Source organism: Artemia franciscana, chromosome 5, assembly GCF_032884065.1.
Source record: "Artemia franciscana chromosome 5, ASM3288406v1, whole genome shotgun sequence".
NCBI lineage: Eukaryota > Metazoa > Arthropoda > Branchiopoda > Anostraca > Artemiidae > Artemia > Artemia franciscana.
Genome location: NC_088867.1, coordinates 10,544,565 through 10,567,025, shown reverse-complemented (window position 1 = coordinate 10,567,025; position 22,461 = coordinate 10,544,565). Strand labels below are relative to the sequence as shown.

General features: G+C 34.4%; 1 protein-coding gene and 1 long non-coding RNA gene across 2 annotated transcripts in view; both read left to right on the top strand.

Moving 5' to 3' along the window:
* The window catches only part of LOC136026762 (uncharacterized), a 50,725-nt gene extending 49,027 nt beyond the window's left edge, over positions 1-1,698 (top strand). The window contains exon 3 of the long non-coding RNA XR_010617415.1: positions 1,428-1,698. This is a non-coding gene — a long non-coding RNA (uncharacterized LOC136026762). The remainder of the gene's footprint in view (positions 1-1,427) is intronic.
* A 20,222-nt stretch (positions 1,699-21,920) lies between these two features.
* Positions 21,921-22,461, top strand: part of LOC136026968 (nephrin-like) — a 189,896-nt gene continuing 189,355 nt past the window's right edge. The window contains exon 1 of the mRNA XM_065703837.1: positions 21,921-22,018. The gene's annotated coding sequence lies outside the window, so the exon portion shown is untranslated. The remainder of the gene's footprint in view (positions 22,019-22,461) is intronic.

Below are 22,461 nucleotides of genomic sequence, written 5' to 3'. Positions count from 1 at the left end.
GGCTATTTTTTAAAAAATGGATTTTTAACTGAGAACTTTTATTGTAAGTGTTTTATTGTTTTTTTATTTTCTTTGCTGAAGACGGCCCTTAGATATAGGGCCGAAATATACAAATAGATTTTCTTGGGGAAAAAGTCCTCATTATTCTCTCTTTTGTTGTTGTATGGAAAGGCAGTGTGGTCTTCGCCATTATCTTCGGATCTAAGGTTTAATATGGCCTTTACTTTTCTTTAAAAAACTCCTTTCAGATTTTTTTAAAATTAATTTAATAAAATGGCGGCTATGAATAGGGTTTAAAGAATTTAACTTTTGATATTGCTCTTTACTAGCCTGTGAATGTAGTAACTTGAAAAAATTAATAATTTAATTCAGCATTTACTCTTTTTACAATCTCAGAAAGTTTCATCTCGATAAGTATATCTTAGATAAACGTATCAATTACACAAATTTCTTAATGAATATACCATTGTTTGGTTAGTGGTAACCTTAATTCGGAAGTTTTCCGTCAGAATCTGCTATCCTATATATTGAACCGTTATACATTGAACTATATCCTAATTATTGAACAAGAAATGTATTATTTGAAATGTTAAGTTTATAATAATTTTTGAGAGATTAAAATGTGTATTTCAAGTTTTGATATTGCTCTTTGATTTCAAGTAAATGTCTAAGTCGAAAAAAAAATATGTTTAGATTCAACTTTTACCCTCTTAAGAAACTCGGAAAGGTTCATCTCGTAAGTACGTTCAAACTGGTGTTTTCAATTTCGTAATGATAGGGTCGGAAAATACTATTTAATAAGTCCTAAAGTAAAAAATAGTCAGAAAATTTATAGTTTATATACCAGTTTAAAAGTTTCAATTCCAAGAATCATATTTTGAATTTTTTTTTTTTTTTTTTTTTTTTTTTTTTTTTTTTTTTTTTTTTTTTTTTTTTTTTTTTTTTTTGGGTGGGTTGCAGTTTCTAAGAAAAAACTAAAAATGTTCAGGATCGAAAATAAATATGACTCGTGTCGAAAATTTCATATAAAAGAAACAATCACGATTTGTTTTTATCAAGTTGACTGATTCAAAATTTGACACAGTAATAAAATGTTTACATAACAACGGATAAAAAAAAACAAAAAAACATGGTGTACTGGACTTTCAGGCGTTCACTTAAAGAATAATATGGCTGTTTCAAGAGAAAACGTCAAAAAATAAACTAATTAATTTAAAGCGCCCTTTTAACATAGAATTATAGGATATTAATCCCTCTTATTTTCATTGCTACAACTGCACGTTATAGTTGTAACTGTTGCAATATTATATTCATTAAAATAAAAGCATACAAAAAATAACGTAAAATGATTTGTACAGAGCAAAAAGTAAAAGAAGTACAGCAAGAATGTCTGAAAAGTTTTATAGCTACCAAAATTGAATTTTCAGATGGTTAAGCCATATAATGAGCGAAAATAGGCTGCTGAAAATGTGTGTTTTTGCGATCCAGATTGGTCCAAATGAAAAGAAAGTCGACTTCGAATACGGTTAGAGCAGGTCATAAGAAACGTCTTCAAAGAAGTGGAAACTCCATGAGATAGCAGATAAGTGAAGGACTGAAATTGGAGTAGAGGAGGACCAAGCGAAGCTGGACTGACCTTTGGGACATACTGCTACAATATTTTTTTTAGCAGATAGCAGTAGAATTTTGACTGTTGATATTTATTCCAATATAGTAATTGAGAGTTATGTTCTGAATCAAAATAGTCAGAACTTAACTGGAAAGTCAATTTCTTTCCTGAACTTGACTTTCCCGAACCTAGAGCAGGAAAAACAGGAATGCCTCGCCTGCTGTAGGAGAGGCATTCTTGGGAAAAAAATTCGCAAATTAGTTGGTTCCAGCAGCCTTAAATATGTCTTTAGGTTTATTTCTCCAGTGTAAAGTTCTGGTGTATTTTTTTCCTGCAGCTGTACAATTTTATCTACCGAAAACAGCAATTTCACAGTCTCCAATAACTGAGGTCAATCTACCAGATTTGATTTTCGATATTGGCTATAATTTTTTTTTATATTTCGAATTACGGTAAAGCTATGTTGAGGATCGACTGAAAAGGACTAGCCATAAATAGATAATCCTCTATGAAAAAAATGTAAGTAATGTCATACCTCTAGCTCAGTGAATATACAGACCTGAAACTAGACAATTCGATAATATTAGTATCTTGTGCTTTCGAAGCAAGTTATAACTGTAGGATTGTCGCAAAATCGAAAGTTTCTCGAGAAATAACTCGGAGTAGCAATTCCTTTCTTTCTTTGACTCTCTTTAAATTGTCCTTAGTAAGATTAGTGTCAAATGTCAAACATAACCATTGATTGTATCCAATTTACATCATGTGACATTGTCGTTATAATTTATTTGTGTCTCTGCACAGATAATGTTTGGTTTGCGTGCCGAGTGCAATAGTTTGTAATAGTGAAACCGTGTGACACTAAATTTTTTTTTGCTTTGGATTTAGCAGGTCCTATTCTCGTTTCAAATTGCTTGTTTCTGCCTTACCTAATCAACTCTAAAAACGCAGAGGGCAATTACTATGATGTTGGCCTTAATGTTGGTTGAAAAAAACTGATAATTTCACGTTCAATATTCGTCTTAGATTTATAGGATAATAATCGCAGCTAATATTACATACAAAGTACGTCTTGGTATAAGACCCATGGCAAACAATACTTTGGTTAGTATTATTTGGTTGACCCAATTAAAATATTACTCTGCAAATTCCAGTAAGAATCGGTATCTTCCCCTCGGTACTTAAGTTATTATTATTCGCTTAAGCAGCTTTCATATTACGTTCGTAATTTTTTGTGCTAAAGTTACGTTACGTCAAGTATAACTTTTCAAGCTTAAACAAGTTCTTTCAGACTTGTTTAGGGTTAACATCCGTCCAACCATAAGGAGTCTGATTTAAAATAATTAATATCATCATTAGCAAACTATTCCAAAATTAAGAATGTGGAAGGAGGATGGAGATTAAAGCTCTAGTGATCATCTCACGGTTTTTGCAGTACGATGGCCTGTGATGAAAAGACGGAAGCTCTCTAGAAAAATTTTATTGATTCATTTTCAGAATTACTTCATTGCTGATTCAGAAATCCTATTTTATTTTTGCTATATTGACTTTACCATAAAATCTCCTTTGTGTTGCTGATATGCAGGATTTTCCATAGCTTAACATGAAATTACCTAACGTAAGAACCTATCTGGAGTTCGAATCTACCACTAGGTACTGCCTATCTTGGGGACGAAACTTGCTCCATAAGATTACACAAAGTAATGCATATTCTTAAATTTCGGTAGTGCGGATGGTTTTGTGGTGTAGTGGAAAGCAACAATAGAAGAAAAATGGGTATGGTGACAAAATAGTGGATAGATGTAGTTTCTGAAATCTTCAAGTGACCATTCCAGCTGCCATACATTCCAACCGACGGACCATTGATGCAAACTCCTCCAGCCATTAAAGTAGGGCTGATGTATTAGATCTCTATCAATGAACATAAAATCTCATGATTTTTCCATAAGAAGAAAAAGTTGCAGGTACGTTCCAAACAATGGTTCTTGAGGGTCGGAGCTTTTAATTTTTTATGTCCTCTCAAGTTCTAGTTCCATTTGTGTTTGAACACGACAGAATCGTGAAAGATCCTGAGACTACTTTGAGCATTGAGAAAAAAATGTATTGACCAAAAATCTTAAGAAAGCTAAATCAGTTTAAAATCGTCAACAAACCTTGAACAAATATATGTTTCATACAATGTGATGTCCCTCTAAATGAATTTTTTTTATAGATCCCCAACAAGATAATTTTTTAATCACAGAAAAAGCAATACCGTTAACTTAATGAAGACAAGTGAGTCATTCATGTTTTTTGTTTTTTTTTACGATAGTCACCATTCAGAACGAAAGGTTATAGATTATCTGCAAACTGTTCGTTCGATCGCAAATTTTCAGTCCCAGTGCCTCTTTTAAACGTCAAAACTGATCGAAAGACAATGTGACACCTCTGTTACGCCACTTGTGTTTCCGGTCACTCCCAAGCCCATAATGATTTATATCATTTACATTTTGTATAAATTTCACACCGGATTTTCCTATAATAATTGAAGTATTATAATTTATCTAAGCAATTACAATTTATACAAATAATTATAATTTAAGCAATATTATAAAAAACGAATTATTTCTAATAAATACAAATTTATAATTGTTTTATTATTACTACTACTAACAACTTACTGCAGCACCAAACCGACTGAGGCAAACGCAGCTGCGCAAGATATTTCTCTATACCAATCTATTCAACGCCTCCCTCTTTTTCTCTCCAAAGAAGTTACAATTTCCTTTAAATCTTCCCTCAAGACATCCTCCACGTCATTTGAAGAGAATTGCTTTTCGTTCGGCCCTAGACAGTTGGCCGACAAGGGCAATCTTTAGCAATGTGTCTTCCTTCATCCGCAGAAAATGTCCCAGCCATTCCATCTTTTCTCTCGTTGTAGCCCTAGAAAACGGGATTGAATCAAAGTTCTCTTACAGCTTACTGTTCGAGATATAATGAATCAGTGGGATACCCAATAGGTAATTTTTAAAAACATCTATCAAACCCTCCTCCGTTTTTTAGAGAACCCGGGCTTCAAAACCAAACTTGAATACTGGCATCACTGTTGCTTCAAATATTCTAATCTTCGTTCGCAGACTTAACTTCCTATTCTTCAAAAAATTTTCAAGTCTGTAAAAAAACACCCCGTACCTTGTCTATTGTACTTCACTGCACCCAATCGTCTTGACTTGAAATGCTACACGAGTAAGTGAGGCAACATGTTCCTGTACCCTGAATTCGCAAAATTTCTAAAAGTTGTTTAACATCTAATTATTTTACCATATTTATAATTGATTTTTCTTATTTATCAGCCTTTGCAAAAACCAAGCTGCATTCGGGATCCCTTGTCTGAGAGGACGCGGGTTCGAATCCCGGTGTACCCAATTCTTCAGTTTGGGACGCGGGTCAGTGGCGTGACTCTGTAAGCTTAGCCAGAGTCGACCCAGCTCTAAATGGTTACCTGGAGAAATCTGGGGAAGGTAAACAGGAAGGGTGTGCGAAAGCACAGGATGGCTGGCCCCCAACCCCCCATTACACTTTCTGGCTGAAGGGCCAAGAAACGGAGATCAGCACCGCCGGTACGGACTGTAAAGTTTAATGCCGTATCCTTTACCGTTTTTTTTTTTTTTTTGCAAAAACCAAGCTATGACAGAAAAATGAAAACCTAAAAGACTTTAAATTAAGCCTCAAAACTTTGGCTTTTCATGAAACTTATCTTTGTGATATTATCTTTTGAAGTTTTAGAATTAGTATAAATAAGAATCGCTTTATAACTGTGATTAACTTTTGAATTATATTTATGAGCTGTAAAAGCACTTCCATTCAGGCTTTGAGAAGTAAGTCTCCACAATTCACTGTCTGAACAATTTAACCTTCCGTAATTGCAGACATCCCAGATGTCTGCAATTATGTTATTGATTTCCAAGGGGTGGTTAAAGTATTGATGATGCTCGTGCTGTTGCAATATCTAATGGTAAAAGTCGTTGCAATAATTGTTTTTAATCCAATTTGCATTCTATGTTTAGGAACGAGGATTCCTGGTAAGTTATTTAGAAATTTTTGCAAAATCTTGAACACTTTCTTCTAAAGACATATAATTTCTTGTTTCGTGTGTCTGTTTCAACTGTGTCAGAATTAAGTCAGATTCAGTTTTATTGCTTTTTCCAAAAAATAGCAGATGATCCCTTGTACGGAATAAAGCGAAAGTAAAAAGGCTAAATTCAAAGAAGCTGGGTCATTATTTTCAGCAAGAACGTATCGAATTAGAAATAAATGTTATCATGTTTACAGCAACAGCTGTAACTCAGCAAGGAGCGAACTGCAGCCCATAGTAATTGGAAGTTTGAAAACATGTTTTGAAGAATAAGAATTGTGTAGTGAGAAAGAATTGCCATTTAAGCTTATTCAAGATGGTGACTCTTATTTTGATTAAGTTCAATGTTAAAAGTTAATTGTAAAAATAAATTTGCCGGAATTCCAAAAAAAAAACGTTGAAAATTGCGTCGAATCAAAACAATAAGTGTATCCGGATGCTTAAAATCTCCTCGTTGATAATCCCCTTCCTGTCAGTACTCGTAGTTAGAGAAAATGAAAGAAAATAATTTTGACAAAAAAAACTGCCTAATTAAAAAACCGTTTTAGGAAAAATGACAAGTTCCATTTATGTTTTATAACAGTAAAGGAAGAGGATTAAAATGTATTTTAGGAAATTTCAAAGAAGGGTTTAAAACTCTGCTGTACCTAATTTTTTCTTCTTCTTCTCCGCCACTAGTGGGGCAGTGACCCATCGAAGCAACATTGAAACATGAAATGCAAGGTTTTGACGTCACACAAAGGGTCCGTCATATGGGGGTAGAAGGATGACGTAGTCTCTTAAACTTGGAGAACCGTCTGGTCTTAGTCTTGCATTTTTAATGATAATATGACTTCCGTGGCTAGATTCCCTAAATTATTAAACTCCAAGAAGCAAAAATAATGAAAGTATACTTTCTTAAAAGAAGTTTAAAATATTGCAGCATTGCGGCAGAAAAATTTAATTATAATAACAAGAATTTCAATAAACTATATTAACTATAAATCTTACATTAGGTTAGCGCCCTTCAGTTTTCTAACGTCAGTATAAATTTCGCATGTGACAATATCTAATTAATAAATTATTTTTTGTTTTTATCTATAACTCGTCGGAGATCCCAAAGGAAAATATGACCCTCAGACTCTTTATGTGATAAAATTATAGATTGCAGGAATTTTACAAAGGAAAAGGGGTGTATTTCACGTAGGATTAAAGTTCCAAAGAGGACTTTCCCGTGAAGGAAAGATAAATTTTTCACAGAGGGTGAGCCAGATTTACCGGTCTCATTTGAGAAACCATCAGAAACTAGACACAAAATATCAAGTTTTTTTTTAATATAAAGAAAGGAGCAACTTTAAAACTTAAACAAAACAGAAATTGTTCCGTATATGAAGAAGGTTGCCCCATTTCTCAATACCTTGGTCTTTACACTAAAGTTAGACTGCTGTCTCAATTATTAGGAACAGCTACAGAAAAACAAGGGTCATTTAATTAGTATACGAAGTTTTTTGTTAATGTGCTAAAAAACTTTAGTGTAAAGAACAAGGTATTGAGGAGGGGGTAGCCTCTTCATATACAGAATAATTTCTGTTCGTTCGAGTTTTAATGTTACTTTCAGTTTTTTTTTAATTCAGTTTCTTAGAACGAGTAACCAAGGCAAACCCAAAAAAACAGACTATCAAATTTAGTTCCCAATGAAATTTTCAAAGATAAATTTCTTGGTAGCGTTTTTACCCAAAATAGTGAATGGATACCATGTAATATGGTAATTCGTAGGGCATTTCTAGGCAAGTCGAGGAGTAAATAAAACCGCTTGCATTGCTTCAAAGAACATGTATTCCGATATTAGCTTTTATATATTGTGAGTATAAAAAAATGCAAAAAACATGTGAATTTATGCTTATATATTTTCTTACTGTGTATTGTATCGACGTTTCATGCGTCCCTTATTATTGGACTTTTTCTATTTAGGTTAGGTTATGACCCTTGTAAAGTTTACTTCGAAATTCCTGAAAAAATTATTTTTAATTTAGTTTTTTATATATTTATAGTTTCTGGGTACTTTAGCCCCCCCCCCCTCCCCCGATCGAATATTTTTTTAAAATATTCTACATCTTAGAAAAAGTGTCCAGACCGAACTCAATAAAGAGAAATAAAGGCTAGATAGAAATGAAAGTGTTTTCCTATGAAATGAAAGTGTTCAGAAATGAGAGTTAGAAAAGAAAGTGAAATGAAAGTGATAATACAATACAGATTCAATTTAAAGAGGAACAACGATTTATTTTTATCAAGTTCAGATCCAGCTGAAGTCTGGCGACCTTGACCTAGGGTTTAGGGTTTTTCGTTGTTTACTTCGGCAAAGGAGATATCCATGTACAAAATTCAACCACGACAAAAACTTCTGCAACAGAAAATGTTTATGAAGCTCCGTAGATTTTATACGGAAGCTCTGTTACCTGAAATTGTGGACGGAAAAGTGCCACATCATATGTCAATCCGTGAGCCATTCCAGGGCAACTCGGTGGATAAATAGAACCCTCACATGTTTAGGTTAGGCTGCTTAGATTAGTTTTTAACTAAATTAATTTATACTTGTCCATGCAATTACTCTATATTGTACCTAAATATACGTTTCTTAGTGGCCCTTGTCATTAAAACTTGTCTATTCAGATTAGGAAAAAACCCTGGTAGGGCATGCTTTCGAAATTGATTTTTAATAAAAATCTCCAAGTTGTTTATGTATTGATAGTATCCAGATAATTCATCGCCCCGCAACCCATAGAAAAGCTTTTCAACTCGACTTTCAATGTTTTTTTTATGTGTTTGTACATTTAAAGTTTTTTGGCTAATGCCCTCCCCCCGCGGATGATTCCCTCCCCAGACAGTTACCCCTCGGAAGATTCTCCCTTCGAATCAAATTTTCCTCAGTTGATAACCCTATCAGTTCAATCAAAATTTCGTCTCTTGTACTTTTTTTCTTCTTTCAAGGTGTATTGTCTTTGCACGGACAAGCCTACTCAGTTGAAAATGTCAACTTTTCAAATTTAATAAGAGACACAAATCCAAGTTCGACACTATCAAGACACAATACAGTTCATGGTAACGAACTGTGGTAAGGAGCGACCCGGCTCAGTAGTAACCAAAACTCTAAAAATGGAATTTTGATATCAATAGCTACATCAAAAGAATTGCATTTTAATGCTGATTTTAGATATATAAATTTCATCAAGCTTAATTTTACCCATCAAAGTTACGAGCCTGAGAAGAATTGCCTTACTTTAGAAAATAAGGGGAAACAACCCCTAAAAACTATTGCATCTTAACCAAAATCAAACCATCAAATTCAGTGTATCAGAGAACCCTATATTAGAAGTTTCAAGCTCCTATCTGCAAAAATGTGGAATTTTGTATTTTTTACCAGAAGGCAGATCACGGATGCGTGTTTATTTATTTGTTTGTTTTTTTGTTGTTTTTTTTTCATGGGTGATCGTATCGACCCAGTGGCCATAGAATGTTGCGAGAGGGCTCATTCTAACGGAAATAAAAAGTTCTAGCACCCTTTTCAAGTGACCAAAAAAATTGGAGGGCACTTTGGCCCCTTTCCACTCTCATTATTTTCCCAAAGTCACCAGATCAAAATTCTGAGATAGCCATTTTATTCAGCGTAGTCGAAAAACTTTATAACTATAGCTTTGCAGACGACTTACTCCCCCAAAGTCCCCGAGGGATGGGGCTACAACTTCAAACTTTGACATGTGCTTAGATATAGTAATGATTATTGGGAAGTGTACAGACGTTTTCAGGGGGATTGTTTGGTTGGTGGGAGGTGTTGAGAAGAGGAGGATATGTTGGGGGATATTTTTATGGAGGAATTTGTCATGGGGGGAAGAAAATTTCCATGAAGGGAGTGCAGAATTTTCTAGAATTAAAAAAAACAAACAATGAAAAAAAGATATGAAAAAATTTGTTCAACTGAAAGTAAGGAACAGCATAAACACATAAAATGAAAGGAAATTATTACGCATATGTGGGGCTCACCTCCTCCTAATACCCCGCTCTTTGAAGTATATCCAGTAATTTCAACTATTTATTCTACGACATTTGTGATTCATGCGTCATTCTTAAGAAATTGGGACAAAATTTAAGCTTTAGAGTAAAGAGCGAGGTACTGACGAGGGGGTGAATAAAAACATATACGCAACAAAAACATGAGAATGCAGAAGTTCGTTACGTAAACTAATTTGTAAGTTACTTATATCTTTTACTAATAAAAACATTCATAAAAAATTCTAGTTGCCTTTTTAAGTAACCGAAAAATTGGAGGGCAACTAGGCCTCCTCCCCCACTCCTGTTTTCTCAAAATCATTCGATCGAAAGTATGAGAAAGCCATTTAACCAAAAAAATAAATTTCGTAAATTTCGTTTTGATTATCAATTTGCGGAGAGCCAAATTAAAACATGCATTGATTAAAAAACGTTCAGAAATTAAATAAAAAAGGAGCGACATTAAACCTTAAAAGAGAACAGAAATTACTTCATATATGAAAGGGGCTGCTTCCTCATCAACGCCCCGCTCTTTGCGCTAAAGTTTTTTACTGTTTTAGAAAGTAGAGTTCAGAGAAAGAGTCGAACTTTAGCGTGAAGAGCGGGGCGTTGATGAGGAAGCAGCCCCTTTCATATACGAAGTAATTTCTGTTCGTTTTAAGTTTTAATGTCGCTCCTTACTTTTCGTTAAAAAAATTGTTTTTTTTTTATTTAATTCATAACTACGTGTCCTGAAGAGGTCACTAAATGAAGCTTCGTCATTTGAACAATTTATCGACGAGAGAGAGAGATTGAAAATCGAACAATTAGTTCTAGGTACCAAATCCTCTTAAAGAGAAATTTTAAGAGACTTAGGAATTAGAACTTTTATTTTAATCTTTGTTTAGAAAAAACTCAAGTTGAATTATATAGTTGAAAGAAATCATCGAATCGGAAATCATTTTTTATTGTCTGTATTTTTAAAACCTAAAAAACGCACAAAAGTCAATTTAAAAAAAAATCTGATGCAAGTAAAGAGCGAAGTTGAAAGTTAAAACGAACGATAATGGCTGCTTCGCGGTCTGTGGATCAAATTTTTGAAAAACAGTTTCAATTGAACGGGCTCGTGGTATTTTTCTAAATCTGTAGAATTTCAAAACTATTATTTAACTGAAAACACAAAAATCGACGTAACAAAACAAGTGTTGAAAAACCGTTACAATTAAACAGGATCCTGGTATTTTCTGTATGTGTGGAATTTCAAAAACTGGAATTTAACTGAAAACACAAAAAACTGACGGAGCAAAACAGCATTAGAGGCAGAAGAATCTTTTTAGTTGCCAACTGAAAATAAAAAGAAATATACATCACCGGGCATGAAATCATAAATTTTAAGGTATAATTTTAATTTTCTAAAAAGTCAAGCAAGCGCAGCTTTCAGAAACGTGCTAGCTTTTCAGAACTCTACAAATGTTGGGATATATTCCGATTTGGTTTATTGTAAACAGCTTTTAAGATGTATTTTACATAAAGTAAGAAGTAATACTTTTTGTTATTTGAAGTTTCAACTTTGATTTTTAATTTCATTAGAAAACTTTTTTTTAATGTCAGGATAAAGAATTACCCAAGCGCTCGAAGGCTTCTTGTTGGAGTATTAATCCCTTCATAATTTTTCTGAATTTTAATAATTGAAATGCCCATTTGAAGTACCTTAGCTAACCAGAAAGTCTCACAGAAGCCTTTGGTATTGCCCACAATAAAGTCTGAAAGAGACTGTTAAAGATAACAGTTAGCACTGTTTAAAACCACAATAAAATAGGTACCTCTAACAACAGCTTATATAAAAACGTAGCTGTGACTCATATGGCTGTGGTGTTTTCTGCAATTAACGAAGGATTTTATTTTCAGCCAAAAACACTGTTTTCCTTGAGAAATTACTTTCTAGCTCACAAGCTAAAAGTATATTGAAAGTCATACATGGAAAAGTTTTATAGTGCTTTTTACTCAAGTAAGGAAGAACAAACAAATTGCTGATATATGACTTTCGCTGCAAATCAGCAATATTGCTAAACAATACGTCCTTTATGTGTCTTTTAGGTTCAACTCAAAATTAGCTTCCTCACTGTGTCCTTTTTTCCCCCAAAAAAGCAACAAGATGCTCTAGCAAATTTAATAATTTAGTAAAATTTGCAGTATTACCCTCAGACGTGGTTGAACTAACCGCGATTATTAAGTAGAAAGTACGACAGGCTCAAAACATTAATCTACTTGCCCTTACGTAAAGTAAGGAACACAGTTTTTCCTCTGTTTTGCTTCCAAAACCTACAACAACTTTTATAAATGGTAATAGTTTATCTTCGACAACGAACAGCCAAATCTTCAAATTTGTTACACTTCGGTCCTCCCTCTATTCCCGTAATATCAACAAGATGTTCCCTTATTTCTATTCAGAGATTAGGGGGTTAAATTTAACAACATTGCCAGCTAATAGGATTTTAATGATCATGCATATGTGGTAAAAAAAATCTAAAATTTCATTATATTTTTATATGCCAATGCGAGGAGTAAAGGACACAAGTTTGCCCATTTTTAGACTAACCGAAACCTGCAAAACTTCTATGAATGGTAATAATTTATGTTCGACAACAAAGAGAAAAATGTGTCGAATCTCTAATTTGGGCCGAGGTATTTCGAATAAACTATTTCAGCATGTTCTTTCTAGCATATCATCGGGCCTCACACATTCAATTTAAATAAAAGGACTATTAGTCATGTGTTCACCATTCAAACCATAATGTCAATGGATCCCCTAGTTGAATAGGAACATTGACACTTTAATGTCTTAAAGGTCTACACATTTTTATAAATCTACATAAAACATATTCAAACCAGTCCAACCAAGAAATATAGCGTTTTGGTACAACACTCAAAGACATGTTTCTTTTTTTTTGTTTTGTACTAATATTAAAGATTTGAATTTCATAAGAGGCAGTGAGGGTAGATGCTAAAAGTATAAAACACAGTTCACATACAAATTTCCATAAATCTTTCTAAATATACTAGTCCATGCGAGGTATACATTATGAGGAATGTTACTACTCATAAACAAGACAAGGTAAATCAAAACAGTTGGTTGAGACGTACTGTAAGTAAGGAGTGATTCGGTTCAAAAGTGACCAAACTCTGAAAATAAAAATTTTGATAACAAGAGGTACATCAGAAAAATTGGCTTGTATGCAGATTCCAATTATATAATATCAATTACGTTTAATGTTGTCCCTCAAAAGCTACGAGTCTGAGAATTTATTTATTTATTTTAGAACAAGGTGGAAACAGCCCCAAAAAGTTAAGAGCTCTTAATAAAATCACGCCATCAGATTCAGCATATCAGGGAGCCCCATTGAAGAGGTTTCAACCTCCTATCAACAGATACGTTGCTGTTTTTTCCAGAAGGAAGATCAAATGTGCGTGTTTATTATTATTTTTTCAAGGAGTGATCGAATTAAACAATGGTCTTTGAAGATTGGGAGAGAGTTCATTCTAACGGGAATCAAAAGCTCCAGTGCCCCTTTTAACTGACAGAAAAGATTGGGGGACAGCTAGCCCCCTCTCACTCTCCCCTTTTCCCAAAAGATATCCTATCGAAAGTTTGAGATTGGCATTTGATTCAGGATTGCTGAAAGTTCCAATAGCTATTTCTTATGGGATGGCACGAAACCCCATAATCCCTGGGGAAAAGGCCGTAAATTTAGCAATTTGCCCATTGCTCAAGTATAGTATTTTTATTGATAAATATACTGAGATTTCTGTGGGGCAAATTATTTGCAGGGAAAGTTGTCTGTGGAGAGGAATATTTCCGGAGGAAAGTTTTCTAGGTGAAATTTTACATGGGGGGAGGGAACTTACAACAAAATAAATAAGGTTTTTCAACTGAAACTAAGGAGCAACATTAAAACTTAAAACGAACAGAAATTATTCCGTATTTGTGAGGGCTGCCCCTTCCTCAACCCTCGCTTTTTACGCTAACTTTGGCTTTTTGTCACAGTTCTTTGAGAAAGAGTGGGACGTTGAATTTGAAAAAAGAGTGATTTTAAAGAACTTCAAGACTTTTCCGTAAAGTGCAATCGTTAAGGATGGGGCATTCTCCTTCGTATGCGGAATATTTTCTGTTCGTTTTAAGTTTTAAAATTGATCCTTACTTTCAGCTGAAAAAGCTTTTTTTATTTTTTATTTCTTACCGTTTTTCAAATTATGTCATCCCCCATGTAAATCCTCCCCATATAAAAGTTTCCCATGCAAAAGACGATGTCACACTATCAGACAGGCACAACGGAAAGAAATTCAACCCCTCCCCCCCCCATGGGATACATAGCATGTTAAATCTGATTCATAATGTTCTACTATGTCTATATAAATTAATTTTTTTTCATTTTGAAAAGACAGTGTCTAAAAAAAAACAAGGAGTGCCAACTTTGGCACTATTTTTGTTGTAAAGTGAGACTCTTCCTTAATGCACGTAAAGAAAAATGAATTTATAATTTTACAGAAATACTAAATGTAACTGTTTTAACAATATAAAGGACAAGTTTGTTTTTTAGTTATGAAATGAAAATTAATAATTACAATTTTAGGCTTATCTGGGAGACAGATGGGAGGGGTTAAAAGTTCGCATAAATAGTGATAACATTGGCACCGCTAGGGAGGAACCAGATGAGCTGTTTGCTTATTGGAAAACAAGAAGATATTTTAAATTGTATCAACGGAATAAAATAGAAAATATTCTTGCTTAAATCCTATTAAGCAGAGAACTCCTGACACTTCTTACCAGGGGCGTAATTTTCTATGGAGCAGGGGGGCAACCCCCTCCCAACCCCAGTTTGCTCTCTAAGCTGATATTTAGTTTTTTCAAAAAGCTTGTCAAAACCATAAGATAAGACTGAATAATTCAAGCATCCAGAGAAACTGTCAGTTTTCTTTGGTGTATATTTGGCTTTATGGTACTATATGAGTCGTTTTTCATTTTTCACTGTCATTTTCACTTGATTTGGGAAAACTGGCTCCAACTTTGCCTCCCCCCAGGATTTTGACGAAATTATGCTACTGCTACCTACCCCTCCCTGCCTTGTGAAAAATTCATGGCGGCTCTCTTGTTTGGTAATAGATGTGGCATCCAGATAAATAGCGTGTCTTGGCTCTCTCCATCCTTTTGCGGCTGTCAGAATGTTTCCACGAATTTCAAATCAATTCTTTGTCAAACGGACGACCATGCAAAGACAGATTAGTGTAGCATGCACAAAGATCATCATTATACAACCCTTTGAAAATGTGCTAACGTTTTGACGCCCTTTCCTTCATTTACAGTATTACCGCTGTAGCTCTCCAGACGGATTAGGATAGATTAGTAGGACAGGTTGCATTTTCGATCATGGAAGCGTTTACCTGTGGTTTGAAACATAAAATTAGCCAAAAAGTGTTGATGATTGACATTTGGGATTACGATACACTAGTTAGAAAACAAGCTAAAGCTGTAACAGTACAGTATTAATTGTACTAGCATTCTTTTCTTTGAATTTTCTTAAAAACCGACTGCTTTGGTAAAATTTTTGTAACTGTAACACAGTAGCCAAAACATAAACTTAGGTCAGAATCAGTTTAACACAGCTTTGAAGTTAGAGCATAGAGAAACAGAGTGTTTGCTTCTGAATCAATAATGTGACTCGGATAAATTCTGCGTTTTTCGCTTGCTTTAAACCTCATATAAGAGAATCCATCAGGTTTGCCTTTATTTTACTGGCTCAAAATTTGACATAGTAGCAACGGGTAAACACAAAATGTAAAAAAAAAAATTACCATCGGGTTTTTTATTTATCAGGGTTTTTATTATTACCATCATATTTATATGTTACCATCAGGTTTGCTTAAAATTTGACATAGTAGCAACGCGTAAACACAACATGTAAAAAAAACAACAACAAAAAAACTGGTGTTACTTGGTATATTGGTAGGCACGTCAATTGGAGGAGGGAAAAATTGCTATACTTTTTGTTTCCACCCAAGGTGTTGAGAATTTTTTTTCTTTTTATTTTCATTAAAAATATCATTGTTGGTTGTTTTCATGGAGAGAATCGCAAAAAATAACAAAACTGCCCCTTAAACTTTGAAAAATACATTCTCCCACGTGTTTCCGTGAAATGATACCTCTGGAACTACGAAAATAAGTAACGAAAATAAAATACCAAAATCAATGTGTATTGTCAAGAACCGCACCGTTTGAAAGATATTTATTCTCTGCAAGATCCCAGCTTAACATGATTTTAATACTAATAGGATTTTGAAAAAGGGGAGGGAGTTTGCCTCTCCAGAAGCAAACAATAGTAAAATTGGCTTAGAAAAAAATACGTCACAAAATAAACCAATAAATTGAAACATACTTCCTAACATAGAAGTGCAGACAACTAATCTCTCGGTTTTCTTTACTTTAACTCACATAGCAAAAAACTTTTAAAGTTAGTAATTACCCCTGTTACACGAAGAAAGGAAAGATTAAGAAATTGAGCCGACTTAAATAGGCAAGCAAAAACATTTATAAAGCAATACGTTCGTAGGAAGATAAGCAAGCTTATCTTTCTTACCATCTTTACTAATAATGCAACCCAGATAAATGTAGCTGCCCACTTAATACATTCCCGCGCTACTTAATATCATCTCTTTAACCTTATTTGCTCCTAGTTTATGCTACTTAATCTTCTTAATATTGGTTTTCAGCACACTCAGAACTCTTAAACCTCAGATAATTCATTTATTCCGTTGACGTTTTTACCTAGGGCACTTAAATAAGCTGCATAATCCAAGTCTAGGAGAATGCATGCTTTCCTATAGTTTATGCCATGTTTCTTAGAACAAATCCATAAGAACCTGGCACTGGCGTATCCAGGGGACGGAGGACCCTGCCCCCTCCAAGATTTTTTCTAGCGCCCTCTCCCTGTTTTTTTTTATTTCTTAATTTAGAATAAAACTGGTTAATTTGGTCAGTTGTTAGCGACCTTATCACAATGCCCCCCCCAAAAGTTTCTGTCTTTGGTGCCGTGTCATATTGCCCCCCCCCCCAGTTTCACCCTAGATCCATCCCTGCAACTGGGATAGGGAGCAGCCGTACTCAACTTTCGATTCGAAGCTGAACCAATGACTAACCTCACTTCCTGCCTTAATCGGAAGCCAAAATATCTTTCCTTCTGAATTCTTCCGAATTGCGACCATGATCGCCGTTTCTCAAACTGTTTAAACACTTCCTCTACTATCAAAAATAAAACAGCAAACAACAACAGCAACATCAAACCTAAGGCTACGTAGATTACAAAAAACATAATTACAAGGATACAAATTTTCCAAACTTGAAAGTAAATGAAAGTGTAATGAGTTCACAATCCTTGATATGCTACTTAAGTTCACAATCTACTATTCTAAGCTGAAAATTGTACAAAAATGAGGGGGAAAAATCAGGTACTTAATTTCTAATGAAAAACACCTTCACATGCAGCTCTGCGTTTTTGTAAAAGTGAGTACCAAATAAAGGACGAAAAAAATGCTCATCAATTATAAAAAGATAGCTAAAACACAGAGCACCAAAGAACTTAGAAGGTATAGTTTGGTGTTGTCAAATTTAGCTGACTGTGAAGTTGCCCCAAAAACATTATGATTTTGGAACGACCCAAAGAAATATTTTAGAAGACCGTAGTTTTCAGATAGAAATAGAACCAAGACGGGTTCTGGTGGCAAAAAATAATGTTTTGTTTTTATTTCTTTTGTTCTTCAAGCACTTCAAAAATGCAGATAAACAAATTAAAACCTTTTATCAGTGAAAACCTCTATCATACTGATAAAGCATACCGAATTTGACCTTACTGGTCAGAATGAAAAAAGGAATACCCCACAAAAAAGTGAAATAATACTCAAATAAACGATCAACTAAAACATTAATTGTACGTTATGTAAACTTAGTTTGAAAAAGTTAAAAATATGGGTTTAAAAGCAAAACAAAGAGCATGCAACTAGGGAAAAAATAGAAAGCAATCATAAAAGGAATACACAGCCAAGGGATATTGGTTACAGGGGAAAATAAAGGCTGTCACGAAGCTTTTGAACACCACGGTGATAACTGGTGACAGTGTTTGTACTTTGACAACAGAAATCTGCCATCTAGAGACAATGGATGTAGGCGTGGTTTGATTACTAGAATCTGCCATCTTTTCAGGTTAGGAGAGTTGTGGAATAGCATATGTGTATCATGGCTTGTCATCACTTTAAGATCGACTTGAAAGAATGGAGTGTGATGCCTATCTCTAAGTTTAGATGCTTTAGCTTTTTGAGTAAATATAAATAAGGTAGATGGCCGTGCTAGAATTTTCTCCCTTACGATTTGTATTTATATAATAAAATCTGTAATTGTTTCATTGAGGCTGTAGTACCACGTGGGCCAAGTATATTTAAAATGAGCCGGCGAAATTAGCCAAGTAGACACGAAAAAGAGATTCTGCTAAGTGAACAAGACCCAGAATCCTTAAATAAACCAGAATCAACATTGAGTCGGGCTTGAATCATTGAATAACTGTTGAATCATCGTTGAACAGCCTGAACAGAAGGCTGGACAGCCTGTTTCTCGCCTCATGTATGTAAGACAGTAGCTGAGAGTAACTCTTCAAACGATTTAATAAACAATTTACAAACGAGGAAAACTACTAAATTCTTAAGGGCTCTCCCTTTTATTCAATTATCTTAAATTTCGAACTTAGGTTTCTCACATTGGGTTTAGCTTTTAGTGTAGTTAGAAACTAGTTCCATCTTGCGCTTCCATAATAAGTAGGATTCTGTTTCGCCGTACTTTAATCTTTCCTTCTTTAATTCTATTAAAAGGTCTTCTAAATCTAGATTATACAGACAACAAGATGGGTCTGTTTGGCCATTCATTATAAATATGTGTTTACGCTATAGATCTCATTGAGAATCTTATAGTCAGGCACTCAAAGAATTATGGCCTGTTGCGATTTACTCAAGTCCAAAAGCCCTTAATTCACCGATCTTAGAGAAAAAAGAATTTAAGAACTTCCGTTTCTTTGTTATCTGAATTTGATGAGTGGAATAGGATACTAACAGTAATCTATAAACTACAATATGCGACAATTCTAGTGTAATCTAATTGAGGTATCCACCTAGTAAATTATCAGCCAATTATTCTTCTGTTTAATTTTCACATACTGGTTCGAGAAGACTACCATGCCTAAACTTGAATTACTGCTCATACCCTTGCTGAGGCAGAGAAGCTCAGCAAGACATAAATGTTAGTACCGCTGTTGGGGCAGATGATAAATGTAGTGGCTAAAGAAATTTCCTGATTGTTAAATTTTAATTCAAACACGGAATCTAGAGTCATTTTCTAGACTGTTGAACTGGGTGCTTAGCTATAAGTTATTGCAGCCCAGTAGGCAAGACCAGGGGGTGTTGCGGATTTTGACCCCCTTCCCCCCAAAAAATTGTCTGACACATGAAGATGTAGCAAAAATGAATACCAACAAGTTTTTTCTGCGTTTTTTGAAGATCTTGTACCCCTACCCCAAAAAATCCTTTGCTAGCCCTCCCCCCTCACCGAAAGAAATTGTAAATACTGCCCTGCCAGTAGCAAATTTGATAGGTGAACAGGGGCTACATGGAAATTGATATCTGTACAGACACTTGTCTAGACATGTAATTCTAGCTAGGCACTTATGTGAACACCTGGTTAACTCATTGCAGGCATTTGAAAAATCCTTTCCCGTTTTATAATTAATTGAATAAAAAAATACAAGAAGAGTGAGGTATTAAGGAGGGGTATCCCCCTTATATGCGGAATTATTTTCTGTTTGTTTTTAGTTTTAATACAGCTCCTTACTTTCAGTTGAAAAACTTATTTTTTTCAGATTGTTTTTCGAAAAATACCAGGATCTTCATCTGCCCCTAAATGTGAACTTTGCTCTCTCATAAAAGTTCTTCCAAGTAAGGTTACTTCCACTTAAAACTCCTGTCCCCCGAAAAGTTTCCCCCGACTATTCTATCCTCACTGATAATTCCCTCCATAAGAACTATTGCGGACAAATATGCCTGGAAAAATCTCCTTATCCTGCTTTCATTTGAAAAAAGATTTTTTTTTGGCAATGGAAAAATTTCTCTTGCAAAATAATCACCCCTTAAAGAGTTCCTACCGCTGATAACCCCCCTTCCCCACCGAAAAATCCCCTAAGCGAAAATTCCTCAGAGATTTCTAATCCTTTTAAAATTTCTCCCTGAACAATTTCCCCTGAACTTCTTCACATGTAAAATTAAGTCGCCAAATAGAAAGTTAGTAAGTAAAAAAAAATGTATAGGAATTCTTGCAAATTCCCCTATAAAAATTTTCCCTTGAAAATTCATTCCCGGAAACTTCCCTTTTCACAGTAAGTTATTCCGCGTAGAAAATCCATCCCTTCCGAAAACAATCCCTCCTTCTTCTAAAAATACTCGTATACTTCCAATAACAAATACTATATTTAAACAATGGGCAAATTTAATAGCTTAGAGCTCTTCCCCAAGTGGCTCAGGGGTGTAATGTCACCCCCAGGGCAATGGTTAATATACCTTTCAACATTACTGAACAAAATAGTCAACTAGAAATTTTTATCAGATGACCTTGAGGGCAAGGTGATTGGGAGAGGGTTGGTCGGCCTCCAATCACTTGGGTTTCTTAGAAGAGGTCAATAGAGCTTTTAATTTCTTTTCGGATGACCCGTTTCTCGATCTCTCAGGGCCATTGGGTCGTTACGATCACTCCTGAATAAAAACATATTTTCCGGATCTTGCAGATGGGTGTTTAAAACTTGTAAAATAGACGTCTGTGATACGCTAAATCTGACGGTACAATTTAATTTAAGATCTCTTGACTCTTTGGGGTTGTTTCCCCCCATTTTTCAAAATCAGATAAATTTTTAATGCTGGTAGATTTTGATAATTAGCAACTTAATTCATTTTGATCTTAATACATTAGATACTTCTGTTTTATTGTTGGTTTTCATTAGACAGAATGAATTTTGTATGTTTAAAATAAGCATAAAAAGCGAATTCTTTTGGGGTATCTATTGCTATCAAAATTTCGTTCATAGAGTTTTGGTTACTATTGCACCGAGTCGCTCCTTACTAAGATGTCTAAGGAGAAAAATGGATGTAGGAGGAGGGCTGGTTGCCATCCAATCTTTTTGGTATTAAAAAGGGCACTAGAAGTTCAGTTCAAATGAACACTCTCATCATCTTTAAAGGATTAGTTCAATGCGATCACCCCTGAAACAAGAAATTATCACACAAACAAAACAAATAAACAAGCATCCGTAATCTGTCTTCTAGCAATAATACATATTTTAAAAAAGAAACTTGAAACCTCTACAGTAGGGCTGTCTAATGCGTTACGTCAAATGGTGTGTTTTATATATATATATATATATATATATATATATATATATATATATATATATATATATATATATATATATATATATATCTTAAATATTATAAAAATTGTTGTGTTTAGACTTTCGGTAATTATTGAGCCAAGTCGCTTTTTACTTACAGCTCGTTACCACGAGTTGTTTGGAAAAAAAACATTGTTTTTGGTGCAATATTTTGAAAATACAACTAATTGAAAAACGACTTGATGGCAAGAATAACAAACGCTCAGCCAGTCAACAATAATGAAAAGTTAATTATGTAACATCTATCTAATTTGTGTATAGCCTTTGGATAATATAGAGCCTTTAGATCTGCCCCTTCTTAGTTCCCTAGTTATGACACCTTAGATTTTAATGCCCCCTTCATTATTTTCAAATTATTTTTTCTCAGATATTTTCAGTAGAAAAAAAATTCAAGAACAAACAATGTTGTCTTGCATATTTACAAGAAAAATACCTTTTTGTATCTTCCATTTAAAAAATGAAAAGAATCTTCGCTCCCTCCCCCTGAATTTCGTGAATTCACAACCCTGTTAATGACAAGAATAGCAAAAGCCGTCAGTTGACCATACGGGGACGATAATTAAGCGAATCCATTGAATTAAATTCTAATATTTTACTTTACCTCTGGCCTCCTCTCTGACGTTTGGTTCCAGAGCGTGTGCCGTCCGCAACTAATTCTATTATTCCATTCAGTTCTTCTCGAACTGTTTAAGTGTTAACATCGGGATAGGAATGAGTTTGTTGTCGACAAAGTGTTTAAAATTGTAATCTTGGATTATAAAAGTTGAGGTGAGATTATTTTTGAATTACCCCCTTCGTACTAAAATATTCTGTAAGGAAGGCCGTAACTAGAATTTTTGTTCGGGGAGAGGTGGGAATACAAATATCTGATTGTATTTTCTTACGTTTTTAAGAGTCGGACAAAAATTTTCTAAGGGTGGGGGGTAAATTTCCCCCTGGATGTGGCTTTGTAAGTAAGCATTTATGATTCACTTAAGGCAGGCTAGTTTTCATATTTCTTTAGAGTTTCGCTCAAATGTGTCCGCGTGCTTAATGTTTACCTGAAATTCCTTACACTATGAGAAAAAACTAGTTAAGTTTAGAAAGAAGCCGGAAATCCAGTATACTCTGCAACCCCCTAACCTTTTTCAAAATAGTTTTTATGGCTGTGAGAAGACCCAATTCTTAATTTGAGGTACTTCGTTTGATTCTCATACATTAAGAACAAGAAT